Source organism: Notamacropus eugenii, chromosome 3 (genome assembly GCF_028372415.1).
Source record: "Notamacropus eugenii isolate mMacEug1 chromosome 3, mMacEug1.pri_v2, whole genome shotgun sequence".
NCBI lineage: Eukaryota > Metazoa > Chordata > Mammalia > Diprotodontia > Macropodidae > Notamacropus > Notamacropus eugenii.
The window spans coordinates 482,616,049-482,635,005 of NC_092874.1; positions in this window are offsets into that span (position 1 = coordinate 482,616,049).

Genomic DNA, 18,957 nt, shown 5'->3' on the forward strand with positions numbered 1-18,957 from the left:
CATAGCCTCTTAGTGGCTCTCAATTAGTACCTGAGCTCAATGAAGGCAAAGGACTATCTTATTTAATCACTAAGGCTCCCCGCATTCCCAGAATAGCACTCTCTACACACAGCAGATATTTTAGAAATGTTTGTTGAATTACATATGTAAAATATCTCCTTTCCTTGCCCCAAGGAAATTAATTAACAAGAATACAAAATCTGATCTGAGATCCATGGATTTGATGTCAGAGAACCTATTCCTCTTCTCCTCTCTCTCCCTGCCCTCCTGGTTATACTACTTGCTTGTTATGTGCCTTTGAGAAGTCAATGCTTCTATGCCTCAGTTTCTTCCATTGTAAGGGGAAGTCTCTGGGAAATATGATTTCTAATGTCCTTTCCAACTCTCATCTCCTGGCCAGTTTGTTACCAGTACTAAATTTAACCGAATGCTTAGCATATTGCCTGACACAGAGTAGATATTTTTTGATTGATTGACTGTAGTCAGCATTCAAGATGTTTTCATGGTTCTGCCCATATTCTACAGTATCAGTTCATAAAGTTTTCCTGTGTTTCTCAGAATTACTCATATTCATTTTGTCTTACAATGCTTTAATTTTATACTGTATTTACAGACTACCAATACTTTAGCATTTGTCTAGGCAATGGCCATTGAATTTGTTTCTAAGTCTTTACTACTACAAAAACTCTGGAGTCCTTCCAACAAAGTGCCCTCAATCAACCTATTTTTTAAAATTTTTCTTTCTTTTGAAAACAATTTGACTGCACATTCTGCCTATATTCTTTTTTTATTTACCCAGCCTTCTTACATCACCCTTTCTCTCTATTTTCCTGCAGGGCAAAATAGATTTCTATACTCCATTGCCTATATAGCTTAATTTATAATTTCATGCTAAAACACTTTTTTAACATTCATTCTTAAAGCTTTGAGTTCCATATTCTTTCCCTCCATACCCACCCATCCTCGCTGAGAAAACAAGCAATTCAATATGTCATACATGTGTAACACTGCAAAGCACTTCCATAATAGTTATGTTGTAAAAGACTAACCACATTTCCCTCTGTCCTATCCTGCCCTTCACTTATTCCACTCCCTCCCTTGACCTGTCCTCCTACAACAGTGTTTGCTTCTGATTATCCCTTTCCCCAGTTTGCTGTTGTTTCTATTATCTTCCCTCTCCTATCCCCTTCCCCCCCTTGCCTTCCTCAAGGGTAAAATAGACTCCCATATCCAACTGATTGTGTGTTATTCCCTCCTTAAACTAAATCCCATGAGAGTAAAGCTTAATTATTTCCTTTCATCTCCCTCCTCTTCTCCTCCATTGTAGAAGCTCTTTCTGCCCTCTTGTATGTGAGATGATTTGCTACATTCTACCTGTCCCTTTCTCTGACTCCTAGTACATTCCATTCAATAGTAAATTTTATTTTTTTAGATATTCTCCCTTCATATTCAGCTCACCTTGTGCCCTCTGTCTATGTGTGTGTGTGTATACACATACATACACACATATACATACATATCTGTATATATACATACACATACACACATGTACATATTCATGCCTACACATATATAATATACACATACATACTCATATACACCTACAAATATATATTCCCTCTAACTACCCTATTACTGAAAAATGTCTCATGAGTTACAAATAACATCTTTCCATGTAGAAATGTAAATAGTTCAACTTTAATGAGTTTCTTAAGACTTCTCTTTCCTATTTACCTTTTCCTGTTTCTCTTGATTCTTGTATTTAAAAGTCAAATTTTCTATTCAGCTCTATCTTTTCAACAAGAATACTTGGAAGTCCTCTATTTCCTTGAAATTCCATTTTTTCCTCTGAGATATTATACTCAGTTTTGCTGGGTAGGTGATTCTTGGTTTTAATCCTATCTTCTTTGACCTCTGGAATATCCTATTTCAAGCTGTTCAATCCCTTAGCATAGAAGCTGCTAAATCCTGTGTTATCCTGATTGTATTTTCACAATTCTTGAATTGTTTCTCTCTGACTGCATGTAATATTTCCTCCTTGACCTGGGAACTCTGGAATTTGGCTACAATATTCGTAGGAATTTTCCTTTTGGGATCTCTTTCAGGAGGTGATTGACGAATTCTTTCCATTTCTATTTTACCCTCTGGTTTTAAAGTATCAGGGGAGTTTTCCTTGATAATTTCTTGGAAGATGATGTCTAGGCTCTTTTTCAATCATGGTTTTCAGGTAGATCAATAATTTTAAAACTATCTCTCCTGGAGGTGGAGCCAAAATGGCAGAGTAGAAAGATGCATATACTCTAGCACTTCCCCCACAGCCCATAAAATACCTGTAAAAAATGACTCTCAACAAATTCTGGAGCAGCAGAAGCCACAGAACAACAGAGTGAAAGAGGTTTCCAGCCAAAAGCAACCTGGCAGGCCATCAGGAAAGGTCTATCTCACCAAATGCTGAGAGGAGCTGAGCCCAGCCCTGGCCATGCAGCACTGGGAAGAACAGGACCTGAACAGACTTCCAGGGCAGAGTTACCAGCAGGGAGGGTCCTAGATACCTCAACCCACAAGGGACAAAGAAAACTCCAAATATCAGTGCAGGGGGGCTTTCCCAGCAGGATGAGAGGGGAGTGGCATTCCTGATGGCAGCAGCAGCAGCAGCAGACTGCAGGCAGCTATGGTGACCTGGAAGCAGCCTGGGTCCATTGTCCAGGCAGTTCAGCTTAAAGCCTCTGGCAGTAGGGAGCAGCTGATCTAAACCTCAGCCCTCAGTGATGGCCCTGCCCCCACCCAAAGCCCCATGGAATCAAGCAGCTGAGTCCAATCTCAGCCTTGAATATGATACTGGGGAGAGAAAGGGCAATAGGACCATCCCCTTGACAAAAGATTCAGAAGTCAAGTAACTGGTTGGGAAAAGGCCCCCAAAAGGGAAAAAAATTAGACCGTAAAAGGTTACTTTCTTGGTGAATAGGTGTCTCCTCCCATCATTTTGGATTAGGAAGAACTAGGTATTCTGTCACAGGAAGTCAAGGCCCCTGCCTCCAGGGCCTCCAAAGTGAACTTAAACTGAGCTCAGACAATAGAAGAGCCTGAAAAGAGAATTAGCAGTTTGCTAAAGGAGAACCAAAAAAATGCTGAGGAAAATAACTCCTTTAAAAAGAGGTTAACTCAATTGGAAAGAGAGTTTCAAAAAGCCAATGCAGAGGAGGCTTTAAAAAGCAGAATTAGCCAAATGGAGGAGAAGGTTCAAAAGTTAACTGAATAAGATAGTTCTTTAAAAGAGAGAATTGAGTTCAGGGAAGCTAATGACTATGACATAAACCAAGCAGTTAAAAATAAAACACCAAAAGTTTGAAAAAACAGAAGATAACATGAAACATCTCATTGGAAAATCAACTGACCTGGAAAATAGATCCAGGAGAGACAATTTAAAAATTATAGGACTACCTGAAAGGCATGATCAGAAAAAAGAGCCTAGACATTATCTTTTATGAAATTATCAAGGAAAACTCTCCTGATATTCTAGAACCAGAGGGCAAAATAAATATTGAAAGAAATCTACTGATCACCTCCTGAAAGAGACCCAAAGAGAGAAACTCCTAGGAATATTGTGACCAAATTTCAGACTTCCCAGGTCAAGGAGAAAATACTACAAGCAGCTAGAAAGAAACAATTCAAGTACTATGGAAATACAATCAGGATAACACAGGATCTGGCAGCTTCAACATTAAGGGATTGAAGGGCTTGGAATAGGATATTCCAGAAGTCAAAGGAACTGGGATTCAAACCAAGAATCACCTAAACAGAAAAACTGAGTATAATATTTCAAGGAAACAAATGGTCATTCAATGATATAGAGCACTTTCAAGCATTCATGATGAAAAGACCAGAACTGAAGAAAAAATTTGACTTTCAAACACAAGAATTAAGAGAAGTGTGAAAAGGTAAACAGGAAAGAGAAATCATAAAAGACTTTCTAAAGCTGAACTGTTTACATTCCTACATGGAAAGAAAACATTTGTAACTCTTGAGACTTTTCTCAGTGTTTGAGTACATGGAAGGATTGCACATGTACACATATGTATATACAGAGAGTACAGGTTGTGTTGAATCAGAAGAGATGATATCCACAAAAACAACAAAAATAAAATAAAAATTAAGGGATGAGGGAGGAAAATACTGGGAGGAGAAAGGGAGAAATGGAATGCGACAAGCTATAACTCATAAAAGAGGTAAGAAAAATCTTGTTCAATGGAGGAGAAAAGGGAGAAGGGGAGAAGGGAAAAGTGAAGCTACTCTCTCCACATATGGCTTAAGGAGGGAATAACATGCTCACTAAATTTGGTATGAAAATCTGTCTTACACTACATGAAAGTAGGGAAGGAGGTGACAAGTGGGGTGAGGGGAATGATAGAAGGGAGGGCAAATGGGAGAAGGGAGTAACTAGAAATAAACACTTTTTGGAAGGGATAAGGTCAAATGAGGGAATAAAAAACAAGGGAGAATAGAGGACAATATAGTTAGTATTACACAACATGATTATTATGGAAGTCTTTTGCAAAATGGCACATTTCTAGTCTGTATTGAATTGCTTGCCTTCTCAGTGGGGATGGGGAGGGAGGGAGGGAGGGAGGGAGGGAGGCAGGGAGAGAAGTTGGAATTCAAAGTATTAGAAATGAATGTTGAGAATTATTATTGCATACAACCTAGAAATAAGAAACACAGGTAAGGGGGTATAGAAATTTATCTTGCCCTATAAGAAAAGAGAGAAGATGGGAATAAGGAAAGGGTGGGGTATGATAGAACGGAGGGTACATTGAAGGAAGAGATAATCAGAATGCAAGGTATTAGGGGGTGGCAGGAGGGGAGAGATGGGGAGAAAAATTGAACATGTTACAAAGTGATGTAAAAGCAATTAGTATTAAAACAATTGACTGAATTAATTACTGAGACTAAATCAGAGACATCTTTAGTTTGGGGAAAAAAATTTTAGTGTAAGTTTCCTAGAGGCGATAACCTCTAGGGTTAAATTAGGCATTGATGGAAAAGTTAAGGTTTTAATGGTAAAATTGATTTTATGATTATTATTTAATCAGGAACTAGAACACATATAGAAAGGCATTTAAGCCACTTAAGACTTGCCTCAAAAGATGTTCCTTAGCCAATATGAAAATTATAGTCATATCTGAAACCTGGTTATTGGAACATGCTATTTTAAGATTCTATGGGACTATTAACTGAATGTTCTTCTGAGTCTAACTCCAGGTATGGATAGAAAGAAAGGCAGTCTGTGCCTCCAATCCATGATGGCAGGAAGCCTGTAAGATGCTGGTATGAACTGCAAAAGATGATCTCATAGGAAAGGTGGGAGAGCAGCTGTTTAGCCTAAGCTGAGGTAGGATTCTCCTGACTCAATTTCCCCACTGACACCTGGCAGACTTTAAACCTGACTGAATACAAGTTGACAATCTACTCCTGCCTGGAATTGACATGAAGTTGGGGAGATATTGTTTCCCTGAAATGTCCCTACTCTTAGTGGCAGTTTTCTATAGTCAAAAAGTTTGTAAGCTTAATACCAGATCCATTAAATTATAGATTGTTGGTAGGGGAACATCTGAGGTTAAGTCTAAAATTAAGCTATTAGACTTAGGACTTTAGACCAACAACAATAAGTTAAGGTCCTTTAATTCTTAGTAATAGTGTGGAGACAATTAGGTCAAGGGCTTGTGAAGGTATCATACATAGTTATTATTTGTGTCTCGGTTAATGTTAAAAAAAAATCATTTGTGGTCCATATTGTAAATGCTTTAAAAGAAGTGTCACCTGACCAAGAATTGAAATTGTTTTATGTGATATGAACTGTGTTAAAAATGAAAAAGAAAAAAAAAGAAATAAAATTTTAAAAAAATGTGAAAAACGGTACAAAATAAACCCACACAAATCTTCTGCGTTCCTATATATTAGCAACAAAGTCCAACAGCAAGAGATAGAAAGAGAAATCCCATTTAAAGTTAGGGTAGACAGTATAAAATACTTAGAAGTCTACCTGCCAAAACAAACCCAGGGATTATATGAACACAATTACAAGACACTTTTTGCACAAATAAAGTCAGATTTAAGTAAGTGGAAAAACATTAGTTGCTCATGGGTAGGCCGTGCTAATATAATAAAAATGACAATTCTACCCAAATTAATATACTTATTTAGTGCCATACCAATTAAACTATCAGACAATTAATTTCTAGAGCTGGATAAAATAATATCAAAATTCATTTGGAAAAACAAAAGGTCCAGAATATCAAAGGGACTAATGAAAAGAAATGCTTGGGAAGGTGGCCTAGCGCTACCAGACCTCAAACTGTACTATAAAGCAGCAATTATCAAAACCACTTGGTATTGGCTAAGAAACAGAGAGGTAGACAAGTGGAATAGACTTGGCACTCAAGATGCAGTAGGCAAGGAATATAGCAACCTTCTGTTTGATAAACCCAAGGACCCCAGCTTCTGGGATAAGAACTCATTGTTTGACAAAAATTGCTGGGAAAACTGGATAACAGTGTGGCAGAAATTAGGCATAGACCCATACCTGACACCGTACACAAGAATAAAGTCCAAATGGGTACATGATTTAGGTATAAAGATTGATACCATGAATAAACTGGAGAAGCAAGGAATAGTGTATTTATCAGATCTATGGAGAAGGGAAGAATTCTTTACTAAAGGAGAGATAGAAAGCATTATGAAATGCAAAATGGATAACTTTGATTACATTAAACTGAGAAGTTTTTGCACAACCAAACCCAATGCAACCAAAATCTGGAGGGATGTAGTAAATTGGGAAAGAATTTTTACAGCTAAGCTCGGGGATAAAGGCCTCATTTCTAGAATATATAGAGAACTGACCCAAATGTATAATCATACAAGTCATTCCCCAATTGATAAATGGTCAAAGGATATGAACAGGCAATTTTCAGAGGAAGAAATTAAAGCTATCTATAATCATATGAAAAAATGCTCTAAATCACTATTGGTTAGAGAGATGCAAATCAAAACAACTCTGAGGTACCACATCACACCTATAAGATTGGCAAACATGACAGAACAAGAAAATGATAAATGCTGGAGAGGATGTGGGAGAGTTGGAACACTAATTCATTGTTGGTGGAGCTGCGAGCGCATCCAACCATTCTGGAGAGCAATTTGGAACTATGCCCAAAGGGCTACAAAAATGTGCATACCCTTTGACCCAGCAATATCGCTACTAGGACTATATCCCCAAGAGATCATAAAAATGGGAAAGGGTCCCACTTGTACAAAAATATTTATAGCAGCACTCTATGTAGTTGCCAAAAACTGAAAGTCAAGGGGATGTCCATCAATTGAGGAATGGCTGAATAAATTATGGTATATGAATGTAATGGAGTACTATTGTGCCATAAGAAATGATGAACAAGAAGACTTCAGAGAGGCCTGGAAGGACTTATATGACCTGATGCTGAGTGAAAGGAGCAGAACCAGGAGAACTTTATGCACAGCAACGACCACAGTGTGTGAGAGTTTTTTCTGGTAGACTTAGATTTTTGTAATAACACAAGAACTTCTTACAAAAAAAAAAAAATCCCAATGGAGGATCTCAAGGCAAAATGCCTTCCACACTCAGAGAGAGAAATATGGAAGTCACTCACATAATGTAGCAGATCATGTTTGTGTATGTGTATGTGTTTGTGTATCATGTTCTGATTTGTTATACGATTTCTTTCATTTATCTTAGTCTGACTACATAGCATGACTATAGTGAAAATATACTCAATAGGAAAGTATATGTAGAATCTATACAGAATTGTATGCAGTTGTGGCTAGGGAGGGGGGTAGTGGGGGGTAGGTGGGGAGGGGATAAAATCTCAATTGTATGGCAGTGATTGTTAAACATTAAAAAATAGAAAGAAAAAAAAAAAGAAAAAAAAATGTGAAAAACATTATCTCTCCTGGATTCATTTTCCAGGTCAGTGGTTTTTCCAATGAGATATTTCACATTGTCTTCTATTTTTTTTTATTCTTTTGGTTTTGTTTTATTATTTCTTGGTTTCTCAGAAAGTCATTAGCTTCCATTTAGTCCATTCTAATTTTTAAGGAACTATTTTCTTCAATGAGCTTTTGAACCTCCCTTTCCATTTGCCTTGTTCTACTTTTTAAAGCATTCTTCTCCTCATTGATTTTTTGGACCTCTGTTGTCATTTGGGTTAGTCTATTTTTAAAAGTGTCATTTTCTTCAGCATTTTTTGGGTCTCCTTTAGCAAGCTGTTGACTCGCTTTTCATGATTTTCTTGCATCATTCTCATTTATCTTCCCAATTTTTCTGCTATCTCTTTTGTTTGATTTTCAAAACCCTTTTTGAGCTCTTCCATGGCCTGAGACAATTGCATATATTTTGGAGGTTTTGGATGAAGAAGTCTTAACTTTTATGTCTTCCTCTGATGGTATGCTTTGTTTTTCTTCATGAGAAAGGATGGAAGAAAATACCTGTTCACCAAGAAAGTAACCTTCTATAGTCATAGTTTTTTTTTCCTTTTTTTCTCATTTTCCCAACAAGTTACTTGACTTTTGAGTCTTTTTTCAAGTGGAGGGTATACTCTAGGGACCAAGTTCTCAGTTCCTCTAAGGTGGCATAATTGAAGGAGAGGTGTTTACTCCTCTCCTGGCCTGTGCTCTGGTTTGGAAACAACCAGAAGTACTCTTTTCTTCCCTGGAACTGAAAGTAGGATTCCCTATCCAGAGCCTCCACTAGCTTCACCACACCAGTGCTCCAGGACCACCACTTAGGACTGACACCCAGATCAGGAACTTGATTCCCCCAGCATTTTTAGACCCAGAACTCCCAAAGTGGACACTTTTGCTTCAGTGGCTGCTGCTGCTCTGGGGCCAGGGTTAGGGCCAGACTGGGTTTCCTTCTCACTCAGGTGAAAGAGCTTTCTCACTGACCTTTGAAGCTGTCTTTGGCATTTGTGGGTTGAAAAATCTGGGAACCACAGCTGCTGCCCTTGATTCTGCACCCTGAAACCTGCTCCAGTCCCATCTGTACCATACCGCATGGTCAAGGCTGCTCTGTGCTCCACTCTGAGCAATAGACCTTTCCTGTTGGTCTTCCAGGCTTTCTTGGGCTGGAAATCTCTTTCATTCTGTTGTTTTGTGGCTTACACTGCTCTAGAATTGGTTTAGAGTCATGTTTTACAGGTATTTTATGGACTATGGGGGGAGAGCTACAGCAGGTCCATCTTTCTACTCCATCATCTTGACTCTGCCCCTTCCTGACTATATTCTTGGCACAATATGGGCATGGTGGGTCAGAGTAGACCTCCACACATCACACAAAGGTACTATTACAGAAGAATCAGTTAAAGGATACAAATAAACAACTGTATAATCACAAAAGAGTGTGAGTGAGGAATAACTGATTTGTGCCTGAACAGTCACAGTGTGATCCCAAAGATATCAAGAAGACTCAAATAGGTTGACAGGACATGCATGTAAGACCTGGGCAGATTTGGGTGGTTTATGATTTGGATTATGGAGGGCATCTTGATGAGGTCACAAATTAATGGGCATATTGGAAGGCTGGTATAGCACTGATATTGAGGGAAAAGAGTATGGGTTCGTAGTCTAAAGTAAATGAATGAAGGATTATATCAAGCTATGTTATTGGGTTTTTGCTGTGGGGAGGTGATTGTTATATTGTCATGTAGATGGTATAATCTCTGGGGTTTTTTATGCTAGCCTGCACCATGTAAAGTAAAAAAGAGAAGCCCAACACCAGCTTTTACAATGGTCTTCTGATGTCTGTCAACCGTAGATTCACCAAAACTCCCTGTGCTGCTGCTCTCCATCCAAGCTGTGCTGTGTTTCATGATATTCCTCATTTAAGGGAACAGAGAGTAGAAAGGAACCTAAAATATTGCATATGCCAAACTCTCTGGGAACTGAGTCCCACTGTGGAAAAGTATCTTTCCCAGGTCACTTAAGTGGTAAACAACAGAGCTGGGACGTAGGCATACTTGTGAGTGGTGAAATCAGGAAAAGCTTCTTGAAGGAAGAGACATTGGCCCTGAACATAGAAGGGAGTTAGGGGTCACAGCAGCATGAGGAGAGAAGGGACAGGAATGTAAACAAGGAAGATCAACTGTATAGAAGTGGAAAAGGGGCCACCACAAGGGCCAGTTTGGCTGGAATGTGGTCCTTGGGGGAGAGATTGGGGAATATCATTGCATCATAGACCTACAGCTGAAAGTGACCTCAGAGGCCTAGTCTAACCTCTTCCTTTTGCAAATAAGGAAACTGAGACACAGGGAAGTTAAATGGTTTTCCTAGGGTCATATGTGAACTGTCAGGACAAATATTTAAACTTGAATTCTCTGACTGTCGCGCCAATTTTCTTCCCATCATCCCTATCTGACTAACCAATGTCACAGACGACTTTGGATCGCCTTTGTATGTATTTCTTGTTTACATAGGTATTTCCATGTTGCCTTTCCCATTAGACTATGACTACCTAAAGTTCAAGGACTGCCTTTTTTGCCTTCAAATGCATTGCTACCCTTCGGTGTCTGGCACACAGTAGGTGCTAAATAAACACTTGTTGAGCAAATGTCATCAAACTCCAGGGATCAAAGAGTAACCTCCAGGAAGTGGTAATCAACAAGTTCAAACACTGCAGGGAGAAGTCGACAGTTGAGAAAAGAGAAAAAGCCATTGGATTCAGCAAGTCAGAGATCACTGATAACTTTGGAGAAAGCAGTTTCAGCAGAATGCTGGGGACAGCAGCCAGATTGTAAAGGGCTGAGAAATGAGTAGGAGGTGAGAAAGTGGAGACAAAGATTGTAGTCATCTTTTTCAAGGAATTTGGCTATAAAAGATGGGGAGGAGGCAGGGAAATATAAGGCAAGCCTTGAGGCAATGGTAGGATTAAGGGTCTCTAAGGCATACGTTAGTTATTCTTGATAGTATAGGTAAAAGTCAGTGCAGAACATCCCAGACATCAAAGCAAAGCACCTCAGACATTGCTAGGGAAACTGAGCTAGCCCCCATTTCTACCCATAATCCAATGACTTTCACAAAGTTTCAATAGGTGCCTCTCCATGGCATTATTCTTTTTTTCCAAGGAACCAGAATTAAGGGGCTACTGCCATCTGATCCAGACTTAGGGATTTTAAGTTAAAACCCCTCTATTTTCTAGTGAAATACTTGATGCCAGAAAACTTATGACTGGTCTATGGCCCTCCAAGTGGATTATGATGGACAGAATCCTAGAATCCAGGTCTCCCAATCCCTTCCCCAGCTGTTGAATCAATATACCTTCCTACATAATCCTACATACTTTCTACATTGAAGCTTTATAGGCCCTAAAGCCCATAAATGAAACCTTCCACAATGGTATCAATAATCTTATTATCAATGGCCATCAAACACCCAATATTTCACAAACCTCCATCGTGAATCTGGTCTGGTGTTCACTGACAAGAATTCCAAAGATGATTGAAGAATGATTGGTCCCTGGGGAAGGGGGCTGACTATCTGTTCAGACAACCAAGGCTTAGAAGCGAAAGTGGGCACGATGAGAAAGTGGATTGGATTATGTTGTTTAGACTATCCAGGAAGAGCAGAGGAGAAAGCCATCATTCCAAAGAAACCATCATTTTAGGGAAGATTTCTGGCAAAATGGGGGATGTAGGAGGCAGCACAGAGAAAGAATGAGTACAGCATCTGGCATCCAGACCTTAGGAACATTGAGCTAGGTCACTTAGCCAAGGTCATGCACCTTGTGAATGACAGAACTGGGGCATGAATAACTGGTTCAAATAGGAAGCTGTAAGATAATGTGTTCCCACTGGAAGTACCCTCCTATCCTGCTTGTGTTTGACACACTGTAACTTGACTCTACCATAATGATGTCATTTTGGTCCTTTCCAAGAACAAAGGACAACAATCTACCATTTGTATTCCTAGCAATTTACACAATGCATGGCACATAGTAAGCACTTAATAAAAACTTATTGACTTTCCTTATTCTAAGTTGTTTCTACCCTCTGTATCAACATAGGAAAGTGAACCAGTGCCTTCCAAATTCCAAAAATCCAGGACCAGGCTCTAAATATCTTGTCCTAGTTCTGCCTCCAAAATCACATCACCTTGGCATTGTAGTAGCATACTTGGAGTCTCTTAAACTACATAGGTTTTGCACACATTAGGGTTCAGGAAATAGAGTCAAGTCCAAGAAAGGATTAGATATTGGCTCAGTGAAGAATTCTTATCCAAAAGTATGAACGCCAGATCTGAGAAAATAGCCAGGACTTCTAAATTTAAGACCATGTTTTTCCCATTGTCTCATAAATCTATGCCAAGAAGAATCAGTAAGCTTGAGTAACAGGTTCAATGAGTAGATCAAGAAGGCCTTGGGGAACTAATCCTGTCCTAAATGGGAAGGACCCATCCACCAAAATGTTGATAGTGCCACTTTTTGTTGCAACAAATGGATGTCCCTCAATTGGGGCTTGGTCAAACATATTGTGGTATGTTATGGTATGGTTTGGTGAATCATGCAATACATAAATACTTGCTGAAGAATTGCACTATAACAAACAACAAATATGAAAAATTAATAGAAAAATCAAAAGGTACATGAATTGATGTAAAGTAAACAGAGCTAAAGAAATGAGATATGCAATGGATACTACCTGGGGTTCAAAAAGACAAATAAACCAACACTGAATGCTGTGTGACTCTATGGACCACTCGTGGTCCCAAAGGAAGGAAGGAAAAATGGATCCCTTTAGTTGCACAGATGGGGTCCATGGGTGTGGAACATGGGATGTTCTGTCAGACGTACTTGAGCCATTGGTCAGTTGTTCATGACTGTTGTTTTGTTTTGTTTTCATCCCTCTTTCATTTTTACTCTTTGATCTAGCTTACTGTGTGGGAGATTTTCAGAGACTGGGTGACAGAAATCCAAAAGTTCTTTTTTTTTTTTTTTAATTGAAATAATGGGTTGGAAGAATCCAAGACATGTGATAAAGTCTTAGGCATTAACCATCATAAACAAATGGGATCAAGGACTTGATTCATTAGATGAGAAAAATAGAAGTAATTTAAAGGAGGAGTAAAAAGAGAAATGGTGGTGGTATCAGGAAGGGTAGAGGGGGAGAGATGACATGATAAAGAAGGGAGTTTCTTAAAGAAGAGGCTTCAGAAGGTACGTTAAGGATAGCAAGCACCTAAATGAGGATTATAGGACTCCTCAGAGTCCCCTGTCCTCAGCCTGAATTTCAAGGTACCTGTTAATTGGGCCCCACTTTAGCTATTTATGGCCATTTCTCATTACCCCCTAACATGAACACTCTAATCCAAACAGATGAAATCTCATTACTAATCCCCAACAGTCCTTACATCATCCGCTTTCCTACACCTTCACCAATATTATTAAGTGAACTTGACATGCCCTGCCCATTTCCTGAGGATCTGGAGAAATCTGTCATGAGTGCTTCATTTGGGTCTCTTTATCCCAAGTGATTAGCATGGTGCCTGGCGTTCAGTAAGTGTCTAATAAACACATGTTGACTCAAAGTTCCAGCTTTTTCCTGTTCTACATGTAATTAACAACATGTACTAGACTGTACTAGACTGACGTATGATCTTGTGTCCTATAATTGTATCCTAAGTATAATTTTTGTCTCCCTAATTCAACTGTGATACCCTTTAAGGGTAGTGCCTATAAGTGATACATAGTAAGTGCTTCATAAACATTCTCTTTATCCCTCTTTCTCCCCCTTTTCCCCTTTCTCTTTCTCCTTCTCTCTCCCTTTCCCTCACCCTCCTTCCCATTGTCTCACCCTCCCCCTTTTTTCTTCCTCTCTCTTCTCCTTCCCTGACTCCCTTCCTCTCTATGCCCTCTCTACCCCCTCACCATCTCTTTCCCTTTTACTTTCTCTCTCCCTTCTTTCCTTCCCTCTATCTCTCCCTCCCCTTCTTTCCTTCCCTCTCTCCTTCCTCCCTCCTTCTCTATCTCCTTTTTCCCTGCTCTTTCTCCCTTCTTTTCTTCCTTCTTGTCTCTCTCTCGCACCCACTCTCTCCTCACTTTTTCCTCTCCTTCCCGCTCTCCTGTCCCTCTTACCCTCTCCCTCTCTTCCTCTTGCCCCTCTCTAAACAGAGAGCTGGATGACTACTTGCTGGATATGTTATAGAAGGGGATGGTATTTGATTGGTGGTGGAGGTATAGACTCGACTCAATGGTAGCTGATGTTTCTTTCAATTTTACTATACTGTCATAACTGGTTGTTGCTAAAAAGATAGATCAGACCTGAAAATATTTACATTCAGTATTATAGTTGATATCTATAGAATGTTTTGTGATGTGCTGAACAATAGTGATATTCCATCTCACCTGCCCCTTCCAATAACCCTGAGAGGTTAGTGTTACTCCTGGTGGGTTGCTTTTTTCTACCTCTAATATAATTCAGGTTGGGAGATTCCACCCCATGAGGAACTTTCTCTGCAAATAAAGATCGGGGCCCTAAGAAGTAAAGGGACTTACCCAGGTTTACAGAGCTAAGATGCGTCAGGGGTAGCACTTGAAAGCAGATCTCCCTAGCTCTGAGGCCAGCTCTCTATCCACTACATTACACAAACTCTTGTAGATATTGTGATTCCCATTTTATAGGTGAGAAAATTGAGGTACAGAGTGGTTAGGTCACCATTGTCCTATGTGTATGAGTCACTGTCATACAGTTACTAAGTGCCTATATTGGGATGGGAACATGGGTCTAATAGTCTCTCTGCTACACTTCCTTTCTTCCTTCCAAGCTCAGACAGAGAAGGAACTATCCAGACACATGGGGTTAAAGATGAGGTGGAGGGAGGCAAAGGACCAGGGTGAACCTTAGCCCTACTGGAGAGACAGGTCATCTCAAGCAGAACCAACAGGAGAAGAAAGACATGTGGGCAGGGAATGGAACTGGGCGCCGGGTCCAGAAGTGCTATCAAGTTAAAGAGAAGTGGAATTCATTGTCTTGATAGCTAAGACAGGGTCATCTCAATCTTGGGACATGCAAGAGGCACAATGGTTGGACTGGGCTACTGGGAGTCAGGAAGAGCTGAGTCTGATTCCTGTCCCAGACACTTACTAGTAGAGTGATCCTTGTGAAGAACTTAGCCTCTCACAGCCTCCATTTCCCCATGTGTAAAATAGGGATAATAATAGCACCTACTTCCTAAGGTTGCTGAGAGGAAGAAATGAGATGCTATTGTAACAATATTTTCACGTTGCACACATTCTAAGCCTTCTTTTTAGAAGAGGTTTGACTGGAGATTTTGCCAGGCAGGCAGGAGGAACAGAAGCATTTCCGCAAAGCAGATTAGCTGAGGAAGAGTTCCTGAAACCCAACCCCCTGGTATTCCTCCACAAGGTCCAGAACATCGCCTCTGGTTACATTGCTTTCCATAACCTCGAGGATGAGGTAGTCAAATTGATGATCATAATTCACTCTCTGCTCACAGCTGTAAGAAACTTCTGCCTAGTTCTAATGCAGAAGCATTAGATAATGAATTCTGAATCAGAAAGCCCTGGCTGCAGGTTCAAGTGCTCAGTATGTGTTCTAGGAGAAGACATGGGGTATCTGATCACCCTCCTTCTCAACCTCTCTTTGGCCCTATTGACCGAACTGGTCTGTTCTGGTCCTTGACCTCCCAATAGAAGACTCATCTTTCTAGAGATGATCCCCCTCTGTAGGGGAGCTTTCCTGGATGAGACTCTTGGTGCTCTGGGAAGGGGGGTGGGGGGAGTAACATACATACAGTATCAGGTTATGAGTTCACATCTCCTAAAAGGCTAGGAAGTATGACATTTCATTAGCTTTGAGTTAAGTGGCCCATTTGGAGACCAAAAAGAACTGATTCACTACTGTGAAATAAAATGTCCTCCTGGGTGGCAGCTTGACACATCTAATCATCAGTGGCAGAATCACAGGCCCCGTTCCTAAACTCTTCATGCAAGCACAAACACACCCACTCACCTCACCCTACCCCACATACATCCCATTCTCATACACTCCCTTACACTCACACACATACACATGCACACACAGACACACCCACTCACCACACATCCCCCCACACATTCTCTCTCACATACACACCCCACTCCATCCCCATTCACATACACTCCTTCACATTCACACACACCGGCACCCACCCCCTCACATTCTCACACACACAAGCAAATGCATATGCACATACCCTCACTCATACACCCATGCCCTCATGCTCATACACACTTGCACATGCACGTTCACACACGTGTGCCTGAACGCACTTCATTCTTTGTTCATAGTAATCCTATGACATGGAGTAACTGGAACAAGTCAATCACCAAATCTGTGTTCAGTTCCCCCGATATTCCAGGTGCTATGAACTGTTGGGGCAATAAATACAAAAAGTGAGGCAGCGCACATTTTAGAGCATGGAATGAATAAATTAGAAAGTGTTTCTTAAACCGTTCACTGTGCCTATTATGTGCAAAGTGCTGAGGATCCAAATACTCAAGCAAAGATAGTCTTGTCCTCCAGGACCTTAGATCCTAATGGGAAAAATAGCCATCTCTCTAAAGTGGCCCAGGAGGGGCACTTGAATAAAGACAATTCTTGGGATGATGAGTGAGACTGTGGAGGGAGGGGTAGGGGGATAGCCACACTCCACTTGGGAGCAATGGAAATTTATTTGATCATGGTTCCTTGTTCCCAAACTAGGAGGGGGAATTTCCTGGAACTGTGTTCAGAGAAAAGTAATCACTAATCAGGGGAGTGCCCTCTGCTCCTACCCATGGAAGTTCCTCCAGAGCATGATTTGGAGTGGAGACTGGGAAGAAGGGGGCCTGAGAGGAAGCAATCTTGGTGAAAAACCATTCTAACATGTTTGCAGCCTTCAGAGCCCAACATTTAGGTCAAGGTCAGCATGTAGTTAATTACATAACCAAAGAGGGCGAAGCCATATGCCTGGTTCTGGTGGTAGACTCTCTGAAACAACGACCACAAAGTACAGTTTGTCCAACCTGTGTTCAAATTGGAATCTTTTCAGAGGGTGGGGATGAGGGAAGGCAGAAATACAAGAAGTCACAAGCTTGGCATTGAGGCATGAAATAGTCAAGATGGGGAGGGGGAAGGTGAACTTCAATTATCTAAACAACTGCTGGAGTTTTCAGTTCCAAAGAACTAATAATGTCTTGGTATCCTTGTAAAGAATCAACAAGGATAATTCAATTCTGGATTTGGTAAAGACCTAAAGGGTGAAATTGCTTCCTGTCATCAGGATCTCCAACTGACCTTCCTCATTCCCCACATTGACTCATTTCCATAGGGACATGTAAAGACTTGGGTTTCCTAGCTTATTTCCTAGCTTACTTCTTGGATTTAGGGTCCAGCCAACTTCACCTTTTGGCTTACTTCTCCAATTACTCCTACACAGTTTTGCCTTCTGAATACAAATATAAGAGATCTAAGAATTCTTTATCCTGCTTGTCCTTCAAGTAACTGAAGCAAACCACCAGAGCTGTGCTCTCTACCTTTTCTTATCCAGGAGAAACATCCCCCAATCCCTTCACATGATCCCCATAAGGCATGAGCTCAAGACTCTTGGCCACTGTGGCGGGCTCTCCTACCCTGGCCATTCTCCAGTTTGTTAATGTCCTCCTTAAACTCTGCTGTCCAGAACTGAACAAAACACACCGTGTGCAAGTCTGACCAGGGCTGACTGTTCCTCTCCCATTCTGGCTGTGCTTCGTGTAGACTTGGGTAACATTTGTTGGGGGTTGCTTGGCTGCCACTCTTGATTTTGAAGTCCAGTGAAACTTTTCTACCTTCTTGTTTTCCCCACGAATAGAATTGCTGTCTCATTCCTTTCTTTCCCCATCCTGCTCCTGAGCATTTTCCTTTTTTTTTTTTTTTTTTGGTTCCTCCCAAACACAGTCTGACATGGATTCCCATTAAATTCTATCTTTGTAGTTTCCAGGCATCTTAGGCAGTTGAGATCCTTTTGGATCCAGACCCTATCATCCAGTGCATTAAATATGATCCATGGCTGGAGGAGAAGCCAGCAAGTTGTGGCTGTTGTTGATAGGTACTCTGGGGACCCGGCTTCCGAATGATTGTCATCAGCTGTCCAACAATGTCTCCACTATCGGGCAGGTCCTTAGGCAATGTAACACTCAAGTGAGTCTTTTGGTGTAATTTTCCAGGCCGCAATTCAGGTGTGGGAAAATCTCTCTAACTGAACTGCAGTTTACAGGCTTAGATACAGGGGTTGAAGAACTAGCAGTCAGGATGTGTCACAGGCGTGAGTTAAGCCTGCATCTCCATGGCTCTGATGAAGGGCCTTCTATCCACTCTACCACACTGCCTCTCAGGCAGGCAGATGACTCCACTGGATGCACTACACCAAATCTCTGTTCTTGCCAAGTCCTAAGGAGGTACTGCTCTCAGAGGTTCTGATTTCTACAATCTTCTTTTTGCTTATTTCTAACAAACCATTGGCAATAACCAGGCAACTCTCAGTTCAGTTTTTGCTCCCCCATTTCTCTCTCTGTGTGTTGAAGCAGGATGACTCATATTGTTGACATTATCTAGTAATTACCACCGTGTGTAGGCATGGGCTGCATCAATGTCACTGTGACACTGTGGGCTAAGCCTGACCTGAACTGCTGTTCCCCATCCTCAGCAATGGGGCATCCAAAGGCCTCGCACTGTCCCTCTTCTCTTCAATGGTGATATTAACCCACTGCCAGGTTAATCCTCGGACTCACTGCTGACCCAGGCTGGCTCATTAAATGGGCAGTCAAGCACTACTGATTTTTCTTATTGCTCTGACTTGAAGAACTGTGATGTGTCTTTGTTCGAACCTCTGCCTCCCTTCCAAGGAACACTCCTTCAT